Source organism: Camellia sinensis, chromosome 7, assembly GCF_055761805.1.
Source record: "Camellia sinensis isolate YWXY chromosome 7, ASM5576180v1, whole genome shotgun sequence".
Classification (NCBI taxonomy): Eukaryota; Viridiplantae; Streptophyta; class Magnoliopsida; order Ericales; family Theaceae; genus Camellia; species Camellia sinensis.
Genome location: NC_138967.1, coordinates 187,221,556 through 187,248,482, shown reverse-complemented (window position 1 = coordinate 187,248,482; position 26,927 = coordinate 187,221,556). Strand labels below are relative to the sequence as shown.

Sequence of the window (26,927 nt, the reverse complement as noted above, 5' to 3'; positions counted from 1 at the left end):
AAGCCAGCCTATGTGCCTCACTGCGAGGTTCCGAGCCTATCCTGCTAAGGCTTAGGGGTGTTTTAGGACTCCCTCTTCTGTACTGTCTTACTGTTCGGTATAAACTGAATGTTTACTGCACTGTTATGTAAAGGGTTGAGTCCCTAGTCTGAATGATTGTACATTTTGTGCATACTGTTCTGTACTGATTATGTATATATGTATGAAAGTCTTTTTGCATACAGACTGTCACAGCTCATTGGACACTGTTTATTTACTGTTTTGGCTTCCGCCAGGCCCTGTACTCTGTTTTACTGTACTACTGTTCTGCAGGCCTTCGGTAATCTCGGATTACTGGCCGGTTACGGTGCTAAGCCCATAGGGCCGGGTTTGGGTCGTGACAGAGTGGTATCAGAGCGATACTTACCACGAGTTATACCGCACACACGTATCCAAATGAGCTATAGGGTGTCCTAGAAAAGTGATTAGGGCATCTCATGAGCGTGATAAGTGTGTGGTTATGTTATGACTGAATATATGCTAACGTGTTAAACTGTTAAACAAATGACTGCTTATGTTTAAAACTGTTATAACTGCTTATAGTGAAATGGATAATGCAAATACTGCAAATGAAACGGAATCCTCATCCTTTGAGGCCAGAATGGCCAGACTGGAACAAATGATGGAACTGATAACTGCAAGACTGGACCAACAACTGAACCAACAGCCCCTATCTCCTCCTCCTCCGGTTGTACTGGAACAAAATGTGAATGTGAATGCTAATGATGGGGATATAATTGCTCTGACCCAGAAGTTCAGCAAAATGAAACCACCATCCTTTCAGGGAGGCCTTGAACCGTTAAAAGCTGAAGCTTGGGTTCTGGAAACCGAAAAATTATTTGAGGTTTTTTCGTGCTCTGAAGAACATAAAGTACTGTTAGCCACCTTTACATTGCAAGAAGAAGCTAGAAGGTGGTGGATGCTCATCCGTGATGAAAATACCGTTCTGACTTGGGCTCAATTCAAGGGAGCCTTCTTTGAAAAGTACTTCCCTCAGGGTGTTAGGGACAGGAAGGTGACTGAATTTGAACAGCTGAGACAGGGCACAATGTCCGTTGCTGAATATGAAACGAAGTTCACCGAGCTTGCTAGATATGCACCGCATATGGTGGATACTGATTATAAGAAGGCCATAAAATTTGAAGGCGGCCTTAATGTTGCAATTCTTGACCGAATAAATGTTCTGAAACTACCGAACTATGTGAATGTCCTTGACAGAGCCTTGATGGCTGAATCAAACATTGAAGCATTGAAAACTGAAACACCATTGTCTGAATGGCGGGGTAAAAGGCAGAGTTTTAAGTTTAAGAAAGGCAAGCATAGTCCATTGAACAAGAAACAGAACACAGGGTCAACGACTACGTCTAGTCAAGGAAACCGTACAATACCGCCCTGTTCTGAATGTGGTAAAAATCACAAGGGAGTTTGTTACAAATTATCAGGAGCCTGTTACAAGTGTGGCAAGGTGGGCCACATGGTTAAAGACTGTCCCTCTGCTCCACAAGCTAGTAGTAAAGCTACACCAAGCGTAACGGCATCAACTGTTACACCAAAACCGAATCCCAAAGCTACCGGGAAAGAGCCTATGAGGCAGGGCCGAGTGTTCGCCCTAGTACCGGGAGACGTCCAGAATACCGAGACCGTTGTGTCAGGTATTCTCTCTATTTGTACCTAGAATGCTTATGTACTGATTGATTCGGGGTCTACGCATTCTTATGTGTCGCATGCTTTTTCGCGTAAATTGAATAGACCCTTAGAACCCATGAACTATCTGTTAGCTGTATCATCACCCGTTGGGGGATCTATGACCTGTGCATACATGTACCCTGCTTGTGAAATCATTGTTGGAGATGCACATCTGTTTATTGATTTACTGCCATTGAACATTGATCATTTTGATGTAATATTGGGGATGGACTGGTTAACGAAATATCATGCCACCATAGACTGTGTAACGAAACAAGTAGTTTTCTGTCCACCTGGTCTACCTGAATTTGTGTTTAATGGGGTTGGAGTAGTACCTCCCCCGTATCTGATTTCATCTGTGAAAGCTGTAAAATTGATTAGGAAGGGATGTAAAGGGTATCTGTGTTCTGTACTGACTGTATCTACTGATGATAATGCTAATGTGAACTGTATTCCTATAGTCAGAGAATTCCCAGACGTTTTTCCAGATAATCTTCCAGGAGATTTGATTGACAGGGAGATTGAGTTTGCTGTTGATGTGGTTCCCGGAACACAGCCAGTTTCTAAAGCTCCGTACCGAATGGCTCCAACTGAACTGAAAGAACTGAAAGTGCAACTGCAAGAACTGTTAGACAAAAAGTTCATTAGACCCAGTACCTCACCATGGGGTGCGCCTGTTTTGTTTGTAAAGAAGAAAGACGGCTCACTGAGACTGTGCATTGACTACCGTGAACTGAATAAGGTAACTGTAAAGAATAAATACCCGTTACCGTGTATTGATGACCTGTTTGATCAGTTACAGGGTGCTAAAGTATTTTTGAAGATTGATCTCAAATCCGGATACCATCAGTTGAAAGTTAAATCAGATGACATTGATAAAACTGCTTTTAGAACGAGGTATGGACATTACAAATTTTTAGTTATGCCTTTCGGAGTTACGAACGCACTAGCTGCATTTATGGACTTAATGAACAGAATCTTTAAACCGTACCTTGATGACTTTATTGTTGTATTTATTGATGATATACTGATTTACTCCAAAAGTATAGAAGAACATGAACATCATCTGAGACTTGCCTTACAAACCTTAAGAGAACAAAAACTGTATGCTAAACTGTCTAAATGTGAATTCTGGCTTGACCATGTTATGTTCTTGGGGCATGTTGTTAGCAAAGATGGAATTTCTGTTGATCCGCAGAGAATCAAAGCTGTAGTGAACTGGCCTAGACCAACCAACGTGACTGAAGTCCGAAACTTTTTGGGTTTGGCTGGATATTACAGAAGATTTGTCAGAGATTTCTCCAAAATTGCTTTACCATTGACTCAACTGACTCAGAAGGGGATATCATTTGACTGGATTGACCAAAGAGAATCTGTTTTCCAGGAGTTGAAAACTCGACTAGTGACTGCACCTGTTCTGACCTTTCCTTCAGGTACGGATGGTTATACTGTGTTTAGTGATGCTTCTCATAAGGGTTTGGGATGTGTTTTAATGCAGAATGGGAGAGTAATTGCCTATGCTTCCCGACAACTGAGACCGCATGAAAAAAACTACCCGACCCATGATCTGGAACTTGCTGCAGTAGTATTTGCACTGAAAATCTGGCGTCACTATCTGTACGGGGTGACATGTGAAGTATATACCGACCACAAGAGCTTGAAATATTTCTTCACACAGAAAGAACTGAACATGAGACAGCGGAGATGGCTAGAACTGATTAAAGATTATAACCTACAGATTTTGTACCACCCGGGAAAAGCCAATACCGTTGCCGATGCATTGAGTCGGAAATCAATTGGAAACTTAACCTGTTTACTCACTGGACAGAAAGAGCTGCTTTGTGACCTTGAAAAATCTGAAATTGAAATTGTTTTGCGAGAATAAGGTGGAACCTTAGCTGCTATTTCTGCTCAACCGGCACTGATTGAAGAAATTAAAGAGAAACAGCAACTGGATGACTTCTTGAAGAAGATCATCGAAGAAAGAGAATCTAAACCGAGATCGGGATTCAAATTTGAGAATAATGTACTGAAATTTCAAGAAAGACTGTGTGTACCGAACTATACTGAACTGAAAAGAAGAGTTCTGCAAGAGGGCCACAACTCAAAATTTTCTATCCATCCAGGGAATACGAAAATGTACCAAGACCTGAAATTGAATTTCTGGTGGCCGGGAATGAGGAAAGAAATCGCTGAATTTGTATCGAAATGTCTTCATTGCCAACAAGTTAAAGCCGAACATCAACGACCCGCAGGCTTATTGCAGCCCTTACCGATACCGGAGTGGAAATGGGAACATATTACTATGGATTTTATCATTGGGTTGCCTCGCTCCAGTAAAGGTATGGACTCGATTTGGGTTATTGTTGATAGACTGACTAAATCTGCTCACTTCTTACCTGTTAAGACAATTTATAATGAGGACAAATTGGCTATACTCTATATTGACGAAATTGTTAGACTGCATGGAGTGCCTGTGTCCATTGTTTCTGACAGGGATTCGAAGTTTACATCGAGATTTTGGCAAAGCCTACAGACTGCACTGGGTACTGAACTGAGACTGAGTAGTGCCTATCATCCTCAGACAGATGGCCAGTCAGAAAGGACCATCCAGACTCTAGAGGATTTACTGAGAATGTGTGTCCTTGATTTTCAGGGAAACTGGGAAAGCCATTTGCCATTGGCTGAATTTGCTTACAACAATAGCTATCACTCGAGTATTGGCATGGCGTCTTTCGAGGCATTGTATGGCAGAAAATGTAGATCTCCGATTTGCTGGGCAGAAGTTGGAGACGGGCCTTTGCTTGGGCCCGAGATTGTATATGAAACAACTGAGAAAGTGAAACTGATACAACAGAGATTGAAAACTGCACAGAGCAGACAGAAGAGTTATGCTGATGTTAGAAGACGAGACAGAGAGTATGAAGTGGGTGATCACGTATTTGTGAAAGTGACACCGATGAAAGGCCAGACTCACTTTGGAGTCAAAGGCAAGTTAGCACCGAGATACGTCGGACCATACGAGATTATTGAGAAAATCAATCCGGTGGCGTATCAAGTTGCGCTTCCTCCTGAAATGGAACATATGCATAATGTCTTCCACATTTCCATGTTGAGAGATTACCTCCGGGATCCTTTTCATGTGATAGAGCCTACTCGTGTAGTGTTGAGTGATGACTACACTTATGAGGAACAGCCTATACAGATTGTAAACAGACGGATCAAGAAACTGAGAAACAAAGAAATCCCGCTGGTAAAAGTTGACTGGCAGAACCACGGTGGCGTGTATGCCACTTGGGAAAGGGAAGAGGACATGGCTAAAAGATATCCTGAACTGTTTCCATTGCATCCTGTTTTCTTCCAGAATGAAGGTAACTCGAGTTTAGAGGACTAAACTCTTTATAAGGAGGGGAGACTGTAATAACCCTCACCACTGCTTACTGATAAACACTGATTACCGTTAAACTGAACTGATCACGACTGATAAATGAGCTGATTAAAGTACTGAATTGAACTGACTGACTGAAAACTAGAATTGAATTGACTGAGTGTGTGTGTTAATTTGTATTCTATCTGTTTGATTGATTATTTGATTTGTTCACGTTTTATGTTTAAACTGCTAATTGAAGGCCTTATCGGCGGCCGAACCGGAAATTGATTGGTGTTCTATGATCCTTAGAATTAATGTGATTTTATAGTGTATTTATCTGAAAACTGATTAGGTATGACTAAATTAGATTAAATATTGATCAATTGCTTAAGTTGGCCTTATTTACCAAACTAGCCTTAGTGGCCACTACTTGATTCATTGTGAGCTTCATTACACTTGATCACATAACATTTTTGTTCAGCTCACTTTGAGCATACCACCGACTTGAGAGAGGGAGTGAGAGTGTCTTCATCTTTTTTGCTTGATCTTGCTTGGATTGAGAGGATTGAAGTATAGATTACATATTTGAGCTCCTAGTCTTCTAATTCCAAGACTTAGGTAAGGATTTCATCTTCTCATTCTTGTGTTTGAGCTAATTCTTGCATGGTCCATGTTAAATTGTAGAGCTAAGTCATGTTTTAGTTCATACATGTTAATATAGAGCATAATCCATGCATGGATGTTTGAATTGTTGAGTTGTGAGTTGAGTTCATGGCAAATTGTTACATGCATGTCCATGATTTTGTGATGGTCCATGTTTTCATCTTGTTTTTGGATCAATTGGCTCCTTAGAGCATCAAATTGAGCTTTGAGTTGTTTAAAATTCATGCATGTTTGCATGTTCATCCTGTTCTTGAAAATGGTTTGAAATTGGGTTTGAATTAAACACCCTTGGGCTTTGATTTCACAAATTGAGCTTTGAACCATGTTATTCTATGTGTTTATAAAGGTTTTCCAGAAAAATGGGCCCAAGAGGATTGGTTTTGATGCATTTGAACCTGGTTTTGGCTTGGAGGTGCAATCTGGAATTCCCAGATTTTGCACTTCCGCTCGAGCGGGGAATTGGCGCTCGAGCGTGGAATCCGAGCATCCAGTATTTCTCTGCACTGTTTTACAGTCCGCTCGAGCGGAGGATTGGGAGCTCGAGCGGAGGCATGTGTCTCACGATCGAGCGGGCGTCGAGCGCCCGTACGCTCGAGCGGGAGAGTTGACGCTCGAGCGTGTACCTTTGTTGCATATCCACTCGAGCGGGTAAACTTGCGCTCGAGCGGGACTCTGTTTTTCTGAAAATTCTGAAACTGTTTTCTGGTCACATCTTTGCATCCTCATCCCATTCTAGGCATTCTTAGACCTAGTTTAAGACATCTTGTTGAGGATATAGATGTAGAACACACCGAGGCAAACTAGGGGTTAAGTTATTATCTTTCCCCAACTGTGTAGCTTAGTGTGTTCAATCTGTTAATTGTGTAGGGCTGGTGACTGGGGAGACACGCTCTAGCATACTGTAGCCCAGAACTCTGTGAGTAACGATTGTGTAAAGATATGTTCACAAATGATTGTTTTCTGAACAACTGAACTGTACTGCTTTCTGAACTGACTACTGTTAATTGAATGAATGTATGTCCTATGTTCTGAACTGTATTGTGGCATCCTTAGCACCTACTGTTTACTGTTACTGTTACGGAGATCTCTGTCGGTTCCCTTGTTGGAACCACTACTGTTTACTGACTGATGGCCATCATTACTGTTCGGTCTTTTAAGACCTACTGTTTACTGTACTGTTATGCTAATGGATGTACCACATATGACTGTACTGACTGAACGACTGAAATACTGATTTAATGAACTGTTTTCATTACTGTAAGGACATTCATTCTTAACCTCTTTACGCATTATGTTATTCACTGGGCTTTAGCTCACTGCTCTTATATATATGTAGGTGTTCAGGCACCAGACCGCGGCTAGGAGCGTCAAGGTTACTCCAGTTTTGTCAAGCCAGCCTATGTGCCTCACTGCGAGGTTCCGAGCCTATCCTGCTAAGGCTTAGGGGTGTTTTAGGACTCCCCCTTCTGTACTGTCTTACTGTTCTGTATAGACTGAATGTTTACTGCACTGTTATGTAAAGGGTTGAGTCCCTAGTCTGAATGATTGTACATTTTGTGCATACTGTTCTGTACTGATTATGTATATATGTATGAAAGTCTTTTTGCATACAGACTGTCACAGCTCATTGGGCATTGTTTATTTACTGTTTTGGCTTCCGCCAGGCCCTATACTCTGTTTTACTGTACTACTGTTCTGCAGGCCTTCGGTAATCTCGGATTACTAGCCGGTTACGGTGCTAAACCCATAGGGCCGGGTTTGGGTCGTGACAGTAGGGGAGATTACTGTAATTATTCAAACCATAGAGAAGGTCCTTGTATTTGTTAGAAATCTCAGGAGAGGTAAATGTAATTTACTCTTTTAAATAATGTTTTTGTTTTTAGATATACTATTTAATATAAGTTTAATTGGTGATAAATCTAATATAAAAAGGATATAAGACATTAGATTTAAGAAATATTTTCTATTGATGAGAAGTTTATGTTTTGTAAAATCATTTGGTGAGATATTCTGGAGAACATTTTGTTTTCGATTTTATCCCTTGCCTTTTTTTTATTTGTTTGACTCTTTGTTGACTCTTTGTTGAAATTATTTTTTATCTGTTGAAATTTTTTATCTATTAATTTTTTTTATAAAATTTTTATTTGTTAAAATTTTTAGTTGTTCAAATTTTTTATCTGTTGAAATTTTCTATCTATTCATTTTTTATCTGTTCAAACAAATCTATCCTATTATCTATTCAATTTGCAATCTATTTCTTCTTCAATAAATAAAAGATTTTTTTTTTTTAAAAAAAAGAAAAGAAGATCTATTTCAAAAAAAAGAGAGAAATCTAAACAACAAGAAGGTGACTATAGATCATCAAATCAATACAAAAGAAACCATCAAGAACTCGGAAGATTCGAATAATTATAAGGAATAAAGAAAAAGGAAGGAAATGGTGATGATGTTAATGAGAAGTGCCCTTTACACATGGATGAATTACACTAACAGTCCCTATAGTTGGGGACTCGTGTTACTTTGGTTTTTAACTTTTTAATTGGGACACATTTGATCTTAAATTTTGAATCTTGTTCCAAATAACGACAATTGAAGATAATATTACTTAATTTCAAGGACAAAATCGTTAATTTGATAAAATATAAACTAATTTGACAAAATAAATGTCAAAAAAATATTTTAAAATTTTTAAAAATTATTTCTACACACTAAAGATAAAATTATGTAAAATTGATAAATTTTTTAGATTTTTTAAAATTTTTTTACCAAATTAATTTTATTACGTATGTAATGGGTGATTGTTATGATTTTAATATGTAATCGATATATTTAATATATAAAATAGGGGGATTTGGTGATAGCCCCCTCACTATCTAATTTGTCTTTCAAAAGGACAAGAATTATATAAGTGCTTTCAAAACCCCCTAATATTTTAAAACTTATTTCTTTTACTATATTACCCTCATATCTATCAGCTCTCCTATTAAGCCATCTTCACTGTGCATTTCAGAGTAAAATTTTACTCTGTATAAAAGTAAAATTTTACTCTGAATAAGAGTAAAATGTTACACTCTGAAACTAAAGTAAAATTTTACTCTGTATAAAAGTAAAATTTTACTCTGAAAAACAAGTAAACTGTGAGACTCTGAAACTAAAAGTAAAATTTTACTCTGGTTCTGTCAAATGAAAAAAACAGAGCAATAGAACCAGAGTAAAATTTTACTCTGATTTTATCAAATGAAATTAGATCATTCATAACCACTGTTCTTCTGTTTCTTCACAGTTACTTGCCTCTTTTGTATCACCTCTTTGGCTTCTCTGTTATCTATTACATATACACAATCCATATTGCTCACTCACGACACAAAAATTTATCAAAATTAAAAACAATTTTACAACAAAAAGTTGAGAGAATATAGTAACAACTCATCAATAGATCAATTTAAGAACTTAACAACACTATCCAAATGAAAAATCTCTTTCTCTCTCTCTCTCTCTCACACACACACAAACACACACATATATATATATGAAAAATCTGAAGAACTGTGTTCAAATATGAAAATTTTGAACAGTCGCGCGATTCCTCTCTGTACTCTTTCACAATTCGAATTCTTTGTCGAAAACTTGATCTAACAGGTCTCTCTTCTACTAAAAAATCATTCAAATCTCCGATCTTAAAGACTCAAAACACACACACACACACACACACACACACACACATATATATATATATATATGTATCAGTGCGATTTGCAGGAACTGTGTTTGATCAACGGTTGCTGATGAGGGATTCGCCGATTCTACAACAGTTCACGTAGGTCGATCTCGGGAGATTAGAGATCAGAATCGTTCATGGTGCACAGATTTGAGTTGAAACCCAATGTCGAAAGAGGGAAGAGAAGCTTGCGGAGGCTCTGGAGGATGATGAAGTCATGGAGAGGTAACGGTCGAGGACGGAGTCGACGGAGGGGTTGCCCAAGGCGAAGGTGTTGCCGGCGTTGGAGAAGGTGATGATGGCGGCTTCGATGCCGCACAAGTTGCAGAGCTCGCCGGTCTTCTTGAAGAGGCCATCTATGGAAAGGAAGAGAGTGGGAAAGAGAGTGGGTATAATAGTCATATAAAATATTAAAATAATAAATTTGTCCTTTATGCAAGACTTTATAATTATGAGGGGGTTTAGAAAGTATAATTTTTTTCTTAGTTCTTTTAACAATGAAAGGAAGGTAAAGGGGGTTTATAGCCAAATTTCCCTATAAAATATTTTTAGTTTTAGATTTTTTGATTTAATGAATTGGTTTAATAATGATATCAAAGTTGTTGCCACATTTGACTTTTGAAAAAATAGAAACTAATTTAATGAAAATAAAAACAACTACCCACTATATAATCATCATCCAAACACATAATAAAAATTAATTTGGTAAAATAAATAAATAAATAAATGTGTAAAATTTAGTGGGTAGAAATAATTTTTAAAAATTTAAAAATATTTTTTTGACATTTATTTTTATCAAATTAGTTTATATTTGATCAAATTGACGATTTTGCCTTTGAAATTAAGCAATGGTATCTTCAATTGTCTTTATTTGAAACAAGATTCAAAATTTAAAATTAAATGTGTCGCAATTGAAAAATTATGGAATAAAGTGACACAGGTCCCAAACTATAAAAACCATTAGTGTAACTCACCTTTTAAACGTTGATGACCACAAAGATGAACCTCCTCTACGCCTGAATCAATTCATTCCAATGTAGTATTGTTGCCACCATATACACACTTTCAAGGAAAATTTGATAGAAACCTTTCTGAGTTTGTATATTTTTGTATAAAATTTTCATGTATGTACAAATTTTGCAAGAAATCAAACCAGACTACTCTCTTTGATGGTTGTGTTTGCTCTAGTCTTCGGATTTCTTTGCCAAAACAAGAACTATGATGAACACATTACAAAGGGAGAAATAGGACCAAAGCAGACAAACTTTAAAAAAAAATTTGATCAATACTTCACTGCAAATCAAGAGGCAACCATAGAACACACATTATACATATATATACATATAAGACACAAATTTGTACATATATATAAATATAAAATCAAGACTTCACTGCAAATATCACTACTAGAAAATTGACTTTTTGCGTCTATTTTTTTGCGACCATCTATTTAACCATAGCAAAAAATATGATAACATTTTTCAAGGTTTTTATTTTCCCTATTTTCTTTTATGGGAAATTTGGCTATAAACCCCATTTACCTTCCTTTCATTGTTAAAAGGACTAAGAAAAAAATTATACTTTCTAAACCCCCTCATAATTATAAAGTCTTGCATAAAGGACAAATTTATTATTTTAATATTTTATATGACTATTATACCCACTCTCTTCCTTTCCACAGATGGCCTCTTCAAGAAGACCGGCGAGCTCTGCAACTTGTGCGGCATCGAAGTCGCCGTCATCACCTTCTCTAACGCTGGCAACACCTTCGCCTTGGGCAACCCCTCCGTCGACTCCGTCCTTGACCGTTACCTCTCCATGACTTCATCATCCTCCAAAGCCTCCGCAAGCTTCTCTTCCCTCTTTCGACATTGGGTTTCAACTCAAATCTGTGCACCATGAACGAGTCTGATCTCTAATCTCCCGAGATCGACCTACGTGAACCGTTGTAGAATCGGCGAATCCCTCATCAGCAACCGTTGATCAAACACATTTCCTGCAAATCGCACTGATACATATATATATATATATATATGTGTTTTGAGTCTTTAAGATCGGAGATTTAAATGATTTTTTAGTAGAAGAGAGACCTGTTAGATCAAGTTTTCGACAAAGAATTCGAATTGTGAAAGAGTACAGAGACGAATCGCGCGACTGTTCAAAATTTTCATATTTGAACACAGTTCTTCAGATTTTTCATATATATATATATATGTGTGTGTTTGTGTGTGTGTGTGTGAGAGAGAGAGAGAAAGAGATTTTTCATTTGGATAGTATTGTTAAGTTCTTAAATTGATCTATTGATGAGTTGTTACTATGTTCTCTCAACTTTTTGTTGTAAAATTGTTTTTAATTTTGATAAATTTTTGTGTCGTGAGTGAGCAATATGGATTGTGTATATGTAATAGATAACAGAGAAGCCAAAGAGGTGATACGAAAGTGGCAAGTAACTGTGAAGAAACAGAAGAACAGTGGTTATGAATGATCTAATTTCATTTGATAAAACCAGAGTAAAATTTTACTCTGGTTCTATTGCTCTGTTTTTTTCATTTGACATAATCAGAGTAAAATTTTACTTTTATACAGAGTAAAATTTTACTTTTAATTTCAGAGTCTCACAGTTTACTTGTTTTTCAGAGTAAAATTTTACTTTTATATAGAGTAAAATTTTACTTTAGTTTCAGAGTGTAACATTTTACTCTTATTCAGAGTAAAATTTTACTTTTATACAGAGTAAAATTTTACTTTTAGTTTCAGAGTGTAAAATTTTACTCTTATTCAGAGTAAAATTTTACTTTTATACAGAGTAAAATTTTACTTTAGTTTCAGAGTGTAACATTTTACTCTGAAATACATAGTGAAGATGGCTTAATATGAGAGGTGATAGATATGAGGGTAATATAGTAAAAGAAATAAGTTTTAAAATATTAAGGGATTTTGAAAGTACTTATATAATTCTTGTCATTTTGAAAGACAAATTAGATAGTGAGGGGTTATCACCAAATCCCCCTTCTTTTATTTATATTTGCCCTAGTCTGGCACTGGCTTGCTCAAACTCTTGACATCGTTCTCTTTCTCTCGCTCGCCCATTGTCGTCTGAAGAACAACGGTATGAATCTCTCTCTCTCTCTCTCTCTCTCTCTCTCTCTCTCTCGATCTGTCAATATCTCTTGATCTCTCTCGCATACTTTCTGTATATACATTTGCTAGGGTTTGGATCGATGCATTCATCTGCCCTTCGCGATTTCTGTTCTTCAATTTATGTTCTTTGCGATTTCTTCTTATGATCGACGCCTTCAATATTATTTGGAATTCTGTTCTTTGCAATTTCTGTTTTTCACGATTTCATGTCATTTAGTTTCAATTTCTAGCATAGAATCGCTCTGTTCGCACTCTCTTCTTCTCTTCGATCATTGTGTTTACTCTTTTTATCTACTTCTTATATTTCAATTGTTGTTCATTGAGGCCATATTTATATTTCAATTCTTGATAATTTTTATTGTGATTTATGAGCATCAATACCTTTTTCAACATATACAAAAATTGCTAAGTTTTGAATTTTCTTAGGTATTCTTCATAGTTTTGATGTTATATCACCTTGTAATATGCTTATCTAAACATTTGTGCTACAATTAAATTTCTTTGTCCTATTGTTGAACTGATGTAACCTGATTGACATTGCAAGGTGCTGACATGAGCTTACAAGAATTTATTTCATTTCAACTATAGGAAATGCTCTAGAGTTAGGAAATGGACCCTTGGTTTATCAGGTGGTAAAGATCAAATTGTCATAATCAGAGCCTCCGGAAGCATTAGTAGGGTACGGGGTCCATTCAGTGTATCTGGTTCGGGTATTACTAGTGAGCAATTTATTGAGAAGATCCGTAGTGTAAGAGGTTGCTTTTATCTGCTACTATGATCTTGAATTTGGCATGTTCACATCTTTGAAAATAAAAATTCCTTAAAATAGGCATGCAGAAATGCTATTAGACCTGATTCCAGTAATCGATGGCATATAAGTTGTAGATAAATTACACTTCCTCACCTGAGGTTTTGGAATAAGATGCTTGGAACCCCCTTTTTTGGAATTGTTTGGAAAGTAGGTAGGGACCTCCCTTGCCGTTAGTATCCATTAAAAATATGTTGTTATCACTAATTTGACTCAACATATGTAACTAATTTGATGCATCTTTAATGGTTTTTCTGCATAGATTGACTTAATATCTCAAGAGCAACACTCAAATTTGATGTCTGTAAGAGATCAACTTGCGAGTGAGCTTGCATTATGGAACCATTTTATGCACATGATTTCTGGACTACAAGCACATCAGTTTCAATGATTTGGCTATGTGCAAGAAACCAGAAAATTAAAATACTATAGTTAATTATTATTGGTAATGAGGAAGTACACAAAGAAAGGTGTGAGAAAATATAGTGACAAGAATCTATTGGTGACTGCAGTGTTTGTGTGATGCAACAAAGTGATTTTCAAATAATTCATTAAAAGAAAGGATCACCATCTTGTAAGTGACGTATCAATTGCATGAAAATGTTTGAGTACCTGGAGACCTATTGAATGGAAACGGTCAGATGTTTTAATCTGATGAATAAAGAGAAAGAAATACTCAATCTTGAGTTCCAAGTTAAATTGCAAATCCTAATTATGAAGATGGAATTGAAAAATAAACATAGTTGCTAGATTGCAACACTGATGCTGGATTCAAGATGCATGAGACCTTAAAAATAAATAAATAATACTAATAACAAAATAGATTTGTGGTGGTAGTAATTTATTACTGTGGTTCAATCTCTGATTTATTGCAAGGTGACTTTAGTACGGTGGTTGATATGTATGGGTTCTTTGTATAGTTTACACCTACCAATGGCTCTGTTTTTCTAATAAAACAACTATAATTAGTTGGGGTGACTTAATTTTACTTACTGATGTGGATTTGCAACATCATAATTCATAAAATGATTCAGTTTTTGAGTTGAGAGATGCATGTAGGCAGTAGCCCTTTAGATACTCTAATTCCCTCAGTTACATGAGAAAGATATGGATCTAATAATTACTGGTTTCACTGCAAAATTGTGATAATTGAAGGCAAAACTTTTGGAGTCCTCCTTTTCTGCAAGGAAGACAGGAACATATGTACGTTGTTGTAAAAATTTCCCTAATGGTACAACACATGTCAAACATATTATTTGATAATCACAACCCTTCTTTGTGTTCTTTTTCATTCTACTAAATTTCTTTTCTTTTCTATTTTGAAAATAAAATTTCTTCCCTTACCATTTCTCACAAAATATTATTTTAAACAGGTTGCACCTCTGGAGATCCATGAAGAAAGCCTAATTGACGTTGAAAAGCAACTTCAGTTTCTTATTCATGCCGTACAAGCAGCAAAGATTAGTTACTTGCTTCCTCTTTTAAAGGGCTCATTTTCTTCTTGGATATGGAACAGTTTAGGAATCTTGGTATGTCTATGCACCTTCATTCTACAAATGCAATATTAATATTTCTAGGTAGTATAATAACCAACGAAAGACATTGGGTAAAGAATTTCGCTACTTGTCTTCTCAACTTTGTATGGATAAAAGTTTAAGCTCTTTCCTTGTTATATAGCCAGGCTCAATCTTTCCAAGTGTCAAATGTGGTTTGGAAATGGCAATCCTTAATGCTATAGCAGCAAGTGAAGGTTCCAGTTTATTGAATGTACTCCATCGTGAGACAGCTACACAAGAAGAGTTATCTGAAAGGTCATCTATTGTTTAGATTTGTGCTCTTATTGACTCCAATGGGACTCCTAAGGATGTTGTTGATATTGCTGCTGTACTTGTTGGAGAAGGTTTCACTGCAATGAAGCTAAAAGCTAGAAATCTTTCCCAAATTATATTGTTTCTAGATTACTTTGTTCTAGATGAAATTTCCTAAAGCAACTTGGTAATTTGGGCTCTTATTTCTGGAAAACTATTAGTTCACTGAAGGTTTTTAAATTACAAATTATCTCAAATACTAGTTGGCTTAGTAATGGTTCTTCCAATAACAGGTAGCACGTCGGCCAGATCCCGTTGAAGATGCCATGGTTATACAAGAAGTTAGAAAGAAGGTTGGCCACCAGATTAACCTCCGTGCTGATGCAAATCGGAAAAGGACCTATGAAGAAACAGTTCTATTTGGTTCTTCTTCTGTGATGAATTGTGGCCTACAGTATATTGAGGTATACTTAAAGTACAATTGGCTATTAATCCTTGTTGGTCAACAGAATGGATTGTGTTAGGTTTATTTGCTAGTAAGCAGATTTTCTTTTGATAGGAATTGCATAGAGATTTTTGGTACTTCACAATACTAAATTGTGGTAATCACATATTACTAGATTGACTATTTATTCTCATGGTTCATTTTCATTTGAGTGTTTATTTAACTGCTTTTAGTGCATTGATCCCTATTAGTAGTTCATTGACATAGTTCTGAATAACTTGTTGGAGGTTTCTAGTTATTTAGCTGTCTTTGTACAACTCTGTTTCAGGAACCTGTTCAGGATGAAGAAGATATAATTAAATTCTATGAAGAAACTGGGTTACCTGTAACACTAGATGAAACCATTGAAAATATCCAAGAAAATTCTCTAGAAATGCTGGCAACGTTTACTCACTCAGGAGTAGTTGCTGTTGTAAGTGGTAGTTTATTTTCTTATGTTAGTTATTGGGATGAGCAGTATGTAATACGTATCATCGTGCATGCCTCATCAGAGAGTACACTACTGTCAATCCAAAGAGTTCACTTTCTACACCTCATGAAAAAATCCAACCATATGTTTTAAACCACATATAATTGAATGAAAATTTTGTTTTGGGGGTTTTCTTGCATACCTCAATCAGGACAAGATGCATAAAAACACTTCAGTAATTAAACTCATCTCAACTCATGTTATGCTTACGATAGTGTGCCTTTCATTTCTTTTCTATCTGTGAAACATGAAAATCATGACCACGATCAGAACTTACAAACTGCAGCATCTGTTAAAATTCTTCAGTCACAATTTCCCCCTCATTATTTATTCATGATTTGATATGAATTATATTCATTGGGGAAAAAGTCAAGAAACATGAACCTAATTTGGTTTAGGGTTTAGGGAGGTTGGAACTTCTTGGTGGTGGTTTGGAATCCCTTGATTCTTTTATGGATGTTTGAGATTGAGAGTTAGAGTTGGCATATGTATTCATTGATTTGTCAAATAGCATTGCTTTTTTTATTTATATTTTTTATTATCGTTGGTAGGGTAGAGAGGAGTTATGTAATGAGAAATGTACCAATTATTTATACCCATCCATGTACATACTTACGTGTGTTGACTATTTTCTGTGTCTTTGCCCGGTTACGAGTCTCTATCTTTTACATGATCCCACACTTTGGATTTCTCGCTAGATCAAACAGTTGCTGAGGGACATGACATGATGATGGGGTTCAGTCCACTGCTTCCGACATAATCTGAAGGTCTAATGGAGAGAGTTCAACAAAAACTCAAGATTGAGCTCAAGCATGCCCAACTGTGAGTAACTAGCAGTTACCAATTTTTTAAGTTTTATCAGTTTCTCTTTGTATTTGCTACAATTTCTCTATTCAATTGAGAAAACTCACTTGTAATCAAAAGAATATTAGGAATTCTTCAGTAAACAAAAGAATATTCAATTTCTCTACCTAGTGGATAGCCATTCTGAATTTTCAAGTATTGTCCATGTGCTGGCTTGCGTGGTTAGCAATTTGAATTTTTTGGCATATTTCTTGTGCAGCTATTGAATGTTTATGCACCCAAGTTTGAGATTGGTGGAACATTTTGGCCAGTAGTACATAGTCCAGCTTTTGTGTTTCTCTACCAGTTCTCACTCTTATATTCAATGACTATTGCCGGAAATGTTTTCTACCCATATTCCAAACTTGTTCTGCTGAGGTACGTTTACAAAGAACACCAATTGTCTTTTCATCCTTTTGATTTTTATTGTTCAATTGATGTCTAACTGATATTAAAGACATTTTGTATATATTACTTACATCTAAGAACAATGAATGAATTCGTTAATTGATATACATAACTCTGCAGAATCTACTCTGATACAGAGGTCAAAACAATTAGTACAAAATATGCATTGAAAATGGTAACTATTCCTGATTTAAATATGGACTGTGAAGCCATCATGGACAAGTAAGAAAAAACTGATAACCTAGAAAAGGATAGTAAAATTGATCCATGTAATAAATTTCTAACAATAAGGCCATCTACTCCGGTGAGTTTTGGGAGCCTGAAATTTGGTCCGTTAGGTAACATTTATACAATTCACGACTTTGACCTTTTTTCTTCTTCTTCTTCTTAATCTTATTTTATTCTTTCTTTCTTTCTTTCTTTCAGTTTGAATAGTTTTGAATTTGGTTGATCATATCTTTCCACAAGGTTACCTTATACTATTTATATTATGACCAATCATTTTTCAAAATCTAATACTAATATATTGACATGGTTTTTGAGCTATGTGTTTCACTTTTAGTAGATTCTCATGTACCTGTTTTGAGTCATATTAGTGATTCTGTAAGCATCACCAACTAGTGAAGCCTTTTGCAGGAGCTGTCTACAGAACTTTTTCAAATTTGCAGGGCAAAGTGATTTTCAAATAATTCATTTAAAATCTGAGTCTCTCTTTATTGGAACTCCCATGATCTCAAAGGTGCACTCTTTTCTCTTCTTTCTTCACTTCTCTTTAATGGGTATTTGATAGTTTTTGTGCTGTTGTTTTGGATACTGTGAGTTTCTGTGTTGTTGTTGTATAAAAAAATCCTAGATGTCCAATTGGAACTGAGATTGAAGAATCTATTGTAATTTATAGGTTTTTGATGATGGGTTGTGGAAATTTTGAATTTTTGATTTGGGTATCATATTGTCTCTGTTCTGGTTTTCTACTAGATTTACTCCTGCAGACTAGCATCTTATAGATTGTGGATCACCCTTTATTTTATTTTCAAAATTTCAATAGTTGGGATTTCACACTTTGAAGAACGACTCTGTCTCTCTGAATTTATATTGTGTTTAACTACATAGCATTTTATAGTATGAAGGCACCTGGTTGAATTTGATATATGTTTTTGCAGATTTTGTTGAGGGAATAGTTGATATGATCGAGCGGGTGATGTTGGGAGCCAAAGATTAAGCTGCTCTTTTTTTTTTTTTTTTTGAAGACTTGAATTTTTTAGTACAGTGTATTTAAGGATGGTTAATAGATAATGTCTATTATAAATTTAATTAATTTGTTAATTTTGTTATTTTTCATTAACAAAAAATTGTTTGGTGCTTGTAATTGATTTTTTTGTTGTAGCGAATCCATATATGATTTTTTTAAGAAGTAATTATTTGTGACAGTAAAACAATGGTCGCTAAAAGTGTTTTTTATTTTTTAATTTTTTTTTTGCGACGGAAAAATAGCTGTCGCAAAAAGTAGTTTAGGTGGTCGCAAATAATTTGCGACCGTTGCTTTGCCGTCGCAAAAAGTATTTGCCACCCCCACATTTGTGTCCCCCATTTGCGGTCGCATAGGCCGTCGCAAAAAGTCTTTTGCGACTGTATTTTTATTATTTGCGACGACTTGTGGCTGTCGCAAAAAGTATTTTTTTTAGTAGTGTATAGAGGCAACCATAGAACATAGATTTATATATATATATATATATAAACATGTTCGAGGCAGATCTGAGATCTTGGATACATAATTGCGGCTTTGGATCGGGCTTCACTGGAACAGCGACACCAACACGGTGTTGAACTCTGTCTGTCGCCAAACTATGGCGGTGATCTTAAATCTACGACTGGAGAGAAGATTGGTGAAGATCAGAGGTGATGGGGGGTAAGGAGAAAAGAGAGAGAGGGCAGCGACGGAGGTGGTCGCGACGATTGTGGTGGTCGCAGAAGTCAAGGTGGCGGCGGTGGTGGTAGAGAAAGAGGAGGCGTGGGATGGAGGGGAGAGAGGCAAACAGCGGCGAGGCGAGTGACAAATTCAGCAGCAGTGCTACAATAGTGAGAAGGGGAGAAAAGAGAGAGAGAGAGAGAGAGTAGAGAGAGAGGGGGGTTGAAAAATGGCATTTGGTAATGACAATATAACTTATATTTATGCATGGGGAGTTTGGTCTTTTTACACTAATATGCCCATATGAATAAAGTATTTTAGCACGTGGACATATTGACAAAGAAAATTCAAATTTGGATTTTTGGTTTGAGCACCATTTAATATAAATATAATTTAAAACTATAATATTTGTGATTTTTTTATAAAGCAATTCATTAAATATCAAAAATATCAAAAATGCAAAAATTCTGTATATTTTCATATCCTTGTATGTTTATTAATTATTTAAATATTTTTTTACAAATATTTTATTTTTTAGGTACATTTACATTAGGTTCATGTAAAAAGCAATAAAAAAAATGCTTAAAATATTTTTTTAAAAATGGGCAAATTATTGAAACTCCCATTTCGGAGAATTGTAGTCTAGTAAGTCTTTTTTTAAAATTAATACACGTCCCAGTCCTGTTTTTTTGGTAAGTTGATCCGAAGGATCCCATTATATAATTATAGAATGGTTTTTGTGACTAATGTACCCTTTTTTTATGTGGTTGGAAACGGTTTTTGGAAGGATGTTTTAATTATATTGATTATGTTGATTTCGGGGCGCAATATATGGGAATATCAAATGTGGCTAGATTTTTAGGGATGACGAGGGTCATGAGTATTTGAATGTTGTGTGGGGAGGAGGGGAGGGGTTAAGGTGTGCGAGTTGTGTAGTGGTGTACTTAGTCGTCTGCTTCAACGTTGTAGGGCGTGGTGTTGGGTTCTTTATTTGCGGCGGCAGTAATGTTGTTGGGGTATTTGTTCGTTATGTTAATGGTTTTAATTTGGGGGTGTAAACGTTGACACATTGTTCGCAATGTTGCATGTATCATTTTGCGATGCTTACACCCCACAAATAATCGATGTGTTCGATACGTGTTTTGCGGAAAGCATAATGGTTGTATTTTTTTTGTATAGATTTTCAGTGTGACGTATGTAGTGTACTTATATAGCGGAAGCGACGGACGTGATTTTCATATTTAATCTTCATTTTTCGTTCTGTCTCGATGCAGGAATAGCGGACAACATCATGTTGTTGTGTTCATACGGGATTGAAAACGTTGCCATTGTGGTTCGTACTGATTACATGTTTAGTATGTTGGTTGATCATATTTGCAGACGTTTTGGTGGCCTCCATACTGATTCGGCGTCGATGTCATTCAAGATTCTTGGGTACAATAATTTCAAGATGGAGAACGATTCCGATTTTGAGAACATGGTATGCCTCACTAGGTCATTTCGATTGGATCATATCGACTTCTATGTGGAACAGCGTGGTGAGTCGCAGGGGATCAAATGTCACAAGGGTGTGAACGACGTACTCGACGACATAGTTAGTGATGGGAGGGAAATGACAGCATATATTGATGAGGAGGTTGATTTGTTTCCAATTTTTTACCAACACACTGGCAAAGTGTTATTATCTATGGATTGGATATATGACATAACTAATATCGGACAATGTTTTGAGGGTGGGGCGGGGGAATTTCGTAAGGTACCCAGCAAGTACGCCACCGAATGTGGGTTTCAATTTAAGTTCACAAAGAACGACTTAGTTCGAATTATGGTGGAATACATATTTAAGGAGTCAAGGGGATGTCCATGGTCCATCCATGCGAGGGTGTTGAATGCGAATGGATATTTTTACCTCAAAAAATGGCACCGTGAGCACACTTGTAGGTTCGTTGTGCATACTAACTGAAACCCAAGGATGGGGTTTGAACTAGTTACTGACATTATTGCAAAACTTCTACACGACAAACCATTGACTCACCCAACCGATGTTAAATATGATTTCAAAAAAGAATACGGTTTGCAAATTAGTTACCGTGTAGCTTGGTTAGGGGTCGAAAAGGCAAGAAGAGGACTTTACGGTGATCATTCGATATCGTTCGATCAACTGCGTTGGTATAGCAATGTCGTTATGGAATATAATCTGGGGAGTTATATTAATCTTGATTTTGATGAACACAACACCCGTTGTTTTAATAGGCTTTTCATATCATTCAAAGCATGCATTGATGGGTTTAACTACTGTCGGCCGTTATTGTTTTTGGATGGTACCTTTAAAGGAAAATTCAAGGGAAATCTACTTGCAGCGACCGCAAAAAATAGAAACCAAGGTAATATACTCATTGTGCATGTTATGTGTTTCTTGGTTCATAGATTTTGTCATTTTTGTTCCCAGCCGATTGGGATTACATATCAGACGTGGGTAATTTATTTTTATGTTACGTACTCAGGTTTGTTCTCAGTTTCTTTTGCAATTGTGGATTCGAAAAAGGCGGCGAATTGGGCTTAGTTCTTACAGAACCGAGCTAGCGTTATTGATGGGAATCGGGTTTTGGCATTTGTTTCGGACCGTTACGTCAGCATTACGGAATCCATGCCTATTGTCTTTCTAACGGCCTACCACGCTTTTTGCATGCAACATTTACAAAGGAATTTGAAAGACAAGATGAAATATGTCAACAAATTATACCTCGTTGGAATGGTAAGTAAGTTGCGTGCATATATATATGCATCGACCGCTACTGCTTTTAACGAAAAAATAGATGCCTTCATACAGTCCGGTCGGCACATCGCTATAAATTTTTAAAAGATTTAGAGCCGCACCGATGGGCCAACGCATATTTCAAGTGAGGGACACCAAACAATTCTAAGTTCATTCTTTTACACAACCTTACACCGTCTATGTTTTGTGCTTTTACTGGTATGTCACACACCCATTTTGCCACCCACATTTTGCAGGGGCAAACGTTATGGCAAGATATGTTCAAATACTGTTGAATCATTTAACAATCGGATAAAAATAGCACGCAATTTGCCAATCACTTGATTGGTTGATACAATCAGGACCCATATAATGAATCAGATGTTTGAACGTAGAGGAGTGTCAAGTACGTATGTTTGCGCCATATGTCCGACGATGGAGTCCAAACTGGACAAGACGTACAAGGAGGGAAGGTCGTGGATAGTCAATCAATCGAATAATAACGTGTACAAGGTCCACTCACACCCATCAGTGTTGGTAGACATTGGCAGGCGTACACGCTCATGCTTCCAATGGCAAATCAATAGGTTTCCTTGTGAACATGCAATGGTTGCCATCCACAACAGTGGCAGTGACTTGAATGCATTGGTTGAACCTTATTTTCACGTGTCAACCTATCAATTATCATACTCCCACACCATATATCCAATCCCAATAGTTAAGAAACCACATGCTAATCTGGAAAATTATGTTATTCTTCCTCTGGTAGTGCGATGACCACCTGGAAGACCAAAGAAGAAACGGATACCATCTAAATGTGAAGAAGTACAACAGATTCGATGTGGCTGTTGCAGCCGTCTAGGGAACCATAACAGGAAGATATGCAACGAACCAATATAGTCCCAACCATTGTGCGTTGCCATGTTTAATTTCAAACTATTTCTACAAGGTCTAATGTTTTATGTTAGTTTAGTCATATGCAATAAGATATTTCAATTTGAATTTCAAACTACAATAAAGTTGGTTAGTTCGTTTAACATTCGGTGTTCCCTTTCAAGATTCATATCATGCTCTTTGTGTTTTGTTTTAAAATTTTTGACATTTTACATTTGGTGTTATGTTTAAATTTCAGACCATGCTGTTTGTGTTATGTTTAAGAGTTTTTAACATGTTTTAAACGAACAAACAATGTGTCGTCAATTGGGTGTGACATTCAAATTTCTTCACATGACTTCAACGGCAAATTCATTGAACTTATTTAACGTACAACTCATCGACTCGACCACATGACCATCCAATGCCACCGTTCCCCCTCCATAATGTAACAACCCCAAATTACGTAATCAGACCCCACAACCATTATCCCACAACTTCTAATCAACTTTTACACCACAAACAACACAACTAGTCCATCATATTTCCACCAAAACAACACAAACTAAGGACATTGTACTATTGAAAAATCCATCCTACAATTATAATGCAGACTTTCCAGCAAATCAGCCCACCTAAAACAGTTTTCCTTTTTCGAATTGTCACACATAATTCCCAGACGCATTGCGACCGGATGTAAAAAAATATCCTCACGACATTACGAGGACATCACAGTATATCTTCCAAGTCACTTCAAATTACATAATCAACAAACCCTACCAACATCTAAACAAACCATACTGTATAATTAAACAAAATGAACGGGAGCATTAATGTTCCAATGTCAGCCACCTTGAATATATGTCTCACATGTCAAACACAACACCACATCAATATGATTCCATTATGCAAAAACTTGCACCCTAATTATAATGCAATATTTGTAATTCATTAGCCCTCAAAAAATATAATTCAAGTTTGGATTATTCAAACATAAATGCTGGATGCAATATGTCGGGCTCCAAAAAAAGGACTTGCACAACAATACCATGCCACACAAATCATACCATCAAAGTCACTATCAATGACATTCCAAACAATTCCAAGCAAAAGCGAAGTTACCCAACAGGGGAAAAAAAAAAAAAAACAAAACAAAAACAAACAAACAAGAACAAAAACAAAAACAAAAACCAAACACTACGAGCCATATTCAGCCACATTCTTCATTTGTTATGTTTTTCAGTCCTCTGGTGGGGTCATTTAAAAACGTTTCCACCATCGTCGCCCGCGCTTTCATGCAGTTCGTACTTTCCATTGTTTTTTTGATCTTGGTATGGTGGGCATATTGTCGTATCACGTAACAGACGATGATAGCGCAATCAGGCCTATTGTGGACAACCACACCATGTACAGCAACAAACATTTCAGACTTAACAAATGGTAATCACAACAAATGCGTAATAAATTAAATTTACAAAGGAAACGTATAAATCCGGTCACTGTGTAGGGAGTCAGTTACTACTTCTAACACAGAATCACGATCCTGTGTAAACACCATGTCACCGCCATTGCTTGACAGTTGCTTCTCTCTGACAAAGTTAACCACATTTTCTTTCTGCCACATTGAAAAACAAACAATCGTCACGTAACATCACACACGCTTACCAAAACACACACAACAAACCTTTTGACAAACACAAGCCACCCATAAACTTACAACCTCACATCTTCCAACACAACTTACCAGCACCAACGCCTCGTTGTAGTGTGTGTCTTCTGACCCGGGTCGCGGCCTAATTGAATTGTAATGCTTCAAACTACCAACTTATGTGTCATAAACAATTAAGGTCCAGTGTGATATATGGCATATAAGGAAATGCAAGAACCTGCAACCAACTGATGTTGCCCTCGAGATACCAATCCCTTGTTGTTTTGCTTACGTTATTCACCATACCCTGTCATTTAGATCGTTTACACTTATATCAACCAACAACACTTAACTCTCCAATACCAACAATTCCAAACATGTTCTTTCCAAATACTTACCAAACAGATGCTACTGAAGAAGTATGACTTTTCTGGGAAAACCACTCCGCCAGACAACACATTCTACTTACTCACTAGAAGCTCAGCACATGCGTTTATAACTTACCATCAACCAATTTAACACATCAGTAAAACGCAATACGAACATATAGTTAACAAAAAACAACCTGGAAACACAAATGTATACATTGAGTGGGGGGAGTTTTTGGGGAAGGAGAAAATGAAACATGCATTTTAATCATATCATATTGGTTGCCACGTATATTTCCCCTTATTACAGACTGACATACTAAATTTTTGATGTCTGAGAAGTAAACAAATACATCCCCATTGCTTCCAGTCCACACAACGGCCCTGCACAAGTACCACCCATTAGTTAATGTTGGATAAAACACAACGCATACTCTGTAAATATGACACGCGTCTTACTCGTCTCCGTCTCAGTCGTATGTATTGCTAGGTTTATGTTTCACTTTTTCATTCACTAATTTCCACACAACGAGACAATTATTCAACCCAAACCCCGGTATTTTCTTCTCATGCTCGCCAATCCCATCAATATCGATCATCTCATCATACAACATAATCTCACAATTGCCCCTACCATCGCATGCAACATGCTACCGATCATTGGAATCCACTTCACGAAGCTGCCCACGCAACATAGGGCACTCATATTCTGGTCACTTGCTTTCTCGTCTCATTTTTCCTTTTATGTTTCGGACAAATGAATTCTACAACAAAGTGCCAATCCGCACCTCATCTCGCTGTCCCCTAACAAGTTGTACTTCTGGTACGTCTACCTTGTCAGTTGCGCACTTTTCAACAAAGACATGTCCGACCCCAACCACGTCTACAACCCTAGTGGCTTCACTCCCAACGCTGAATTGTCCCACCACATTCTATGTCACATCGTGTATCACTTCCTTTGCATTTTTTTCATCAATAAATGCAAATGAATTTGAATCGTTCTCTCCAACATTCTCATCCGGACTTTCTACAACGGTACAACCAACGTTTGCTCCAATTTGCACCTCAAGTCCAGTTATGGTTTTCCTCAAATCGCTGATAACATTTGCCAGCCGTGCTATTTCATCTTCTTTCACCTTTAGGCAATCATTGAACCCAACAAACAAGTTGGACGCTTGCTACTCAAGCGCTTTCGTTAGTTTTACAACTTGGTCCTCTAATCTGGCGATCACAAAATCTTTCGCTTTCAGCTCAAACTCCAGAATAATAATTCTTCTCTGTACATGATCAGTGGTGGAAGTAACGGGTGCACCATCACCACTTGGGCAACACCGTACATTGCATTTAGCCATTTTATCCACTCCAACTGATTTACCACTTCGCTTTTCGTATACAAATTGTTCGTCCACATCAACACCATCGCCAACTCCATCACCAAACACACCACATTCACCATTCGTATCATTTATAGTTCCACCAGGTGCCTCACATTCCCCATTACCTACTGTATGCACATCATTCACATCAACAAAGTCGTCGTCAACCAAGCCCATCGCGCTACATCCCCCCGTCAATTATGCCCTCTCATACAGCGCCACTTGTAATCTGCCCGGGTTGACCAGTTTAACCATGCCATAAACACTCAATTAAACACATATGCATTCATCAACATTTGCATTCATTTACAGTTCACACAGCAAAATATTAAGACTTAAATGGAAAAGGGTTACCTCAAATACATCACAATTCGACAACGTCACAGTACGCATCTTCGTCAACAAAGAACTAACATTCCATTTCAAGAATCTAGGGAACACGTCGAGGTTAGCATCATCCACTAACGTCATGTGTTCACACAGGAATGCAAATGTATAACACTACCACCAAACACAAATCAAACATAACAAGTTCAACAAACA

The 26,927-nt window shown here is 36.9% G+C and overlaps 1 long non-coding RNA gene across 1 annotated transcript; it reads left to right on the top strand.

The window, feature by feature from the left end:
- The first annotated feature begins 13,039 nt into the window (after positions 1-13,039).
- LOC145794873 (uncharacterized) lies at positions 13,040-15,665 on the top strand. Its single transcript, XR_014334833.1, has 3 exons — positions 13,040-13,372; positions 14,799-14,954; positions 15,527-15,665. It is a non-coding gene; the product is annotated as an uncharacterized LOC145794873 (long non-coding RNA).
- The last annotated feature ends 11,262 nt before the right edge of the window (positions 15,666-26,927 follow it).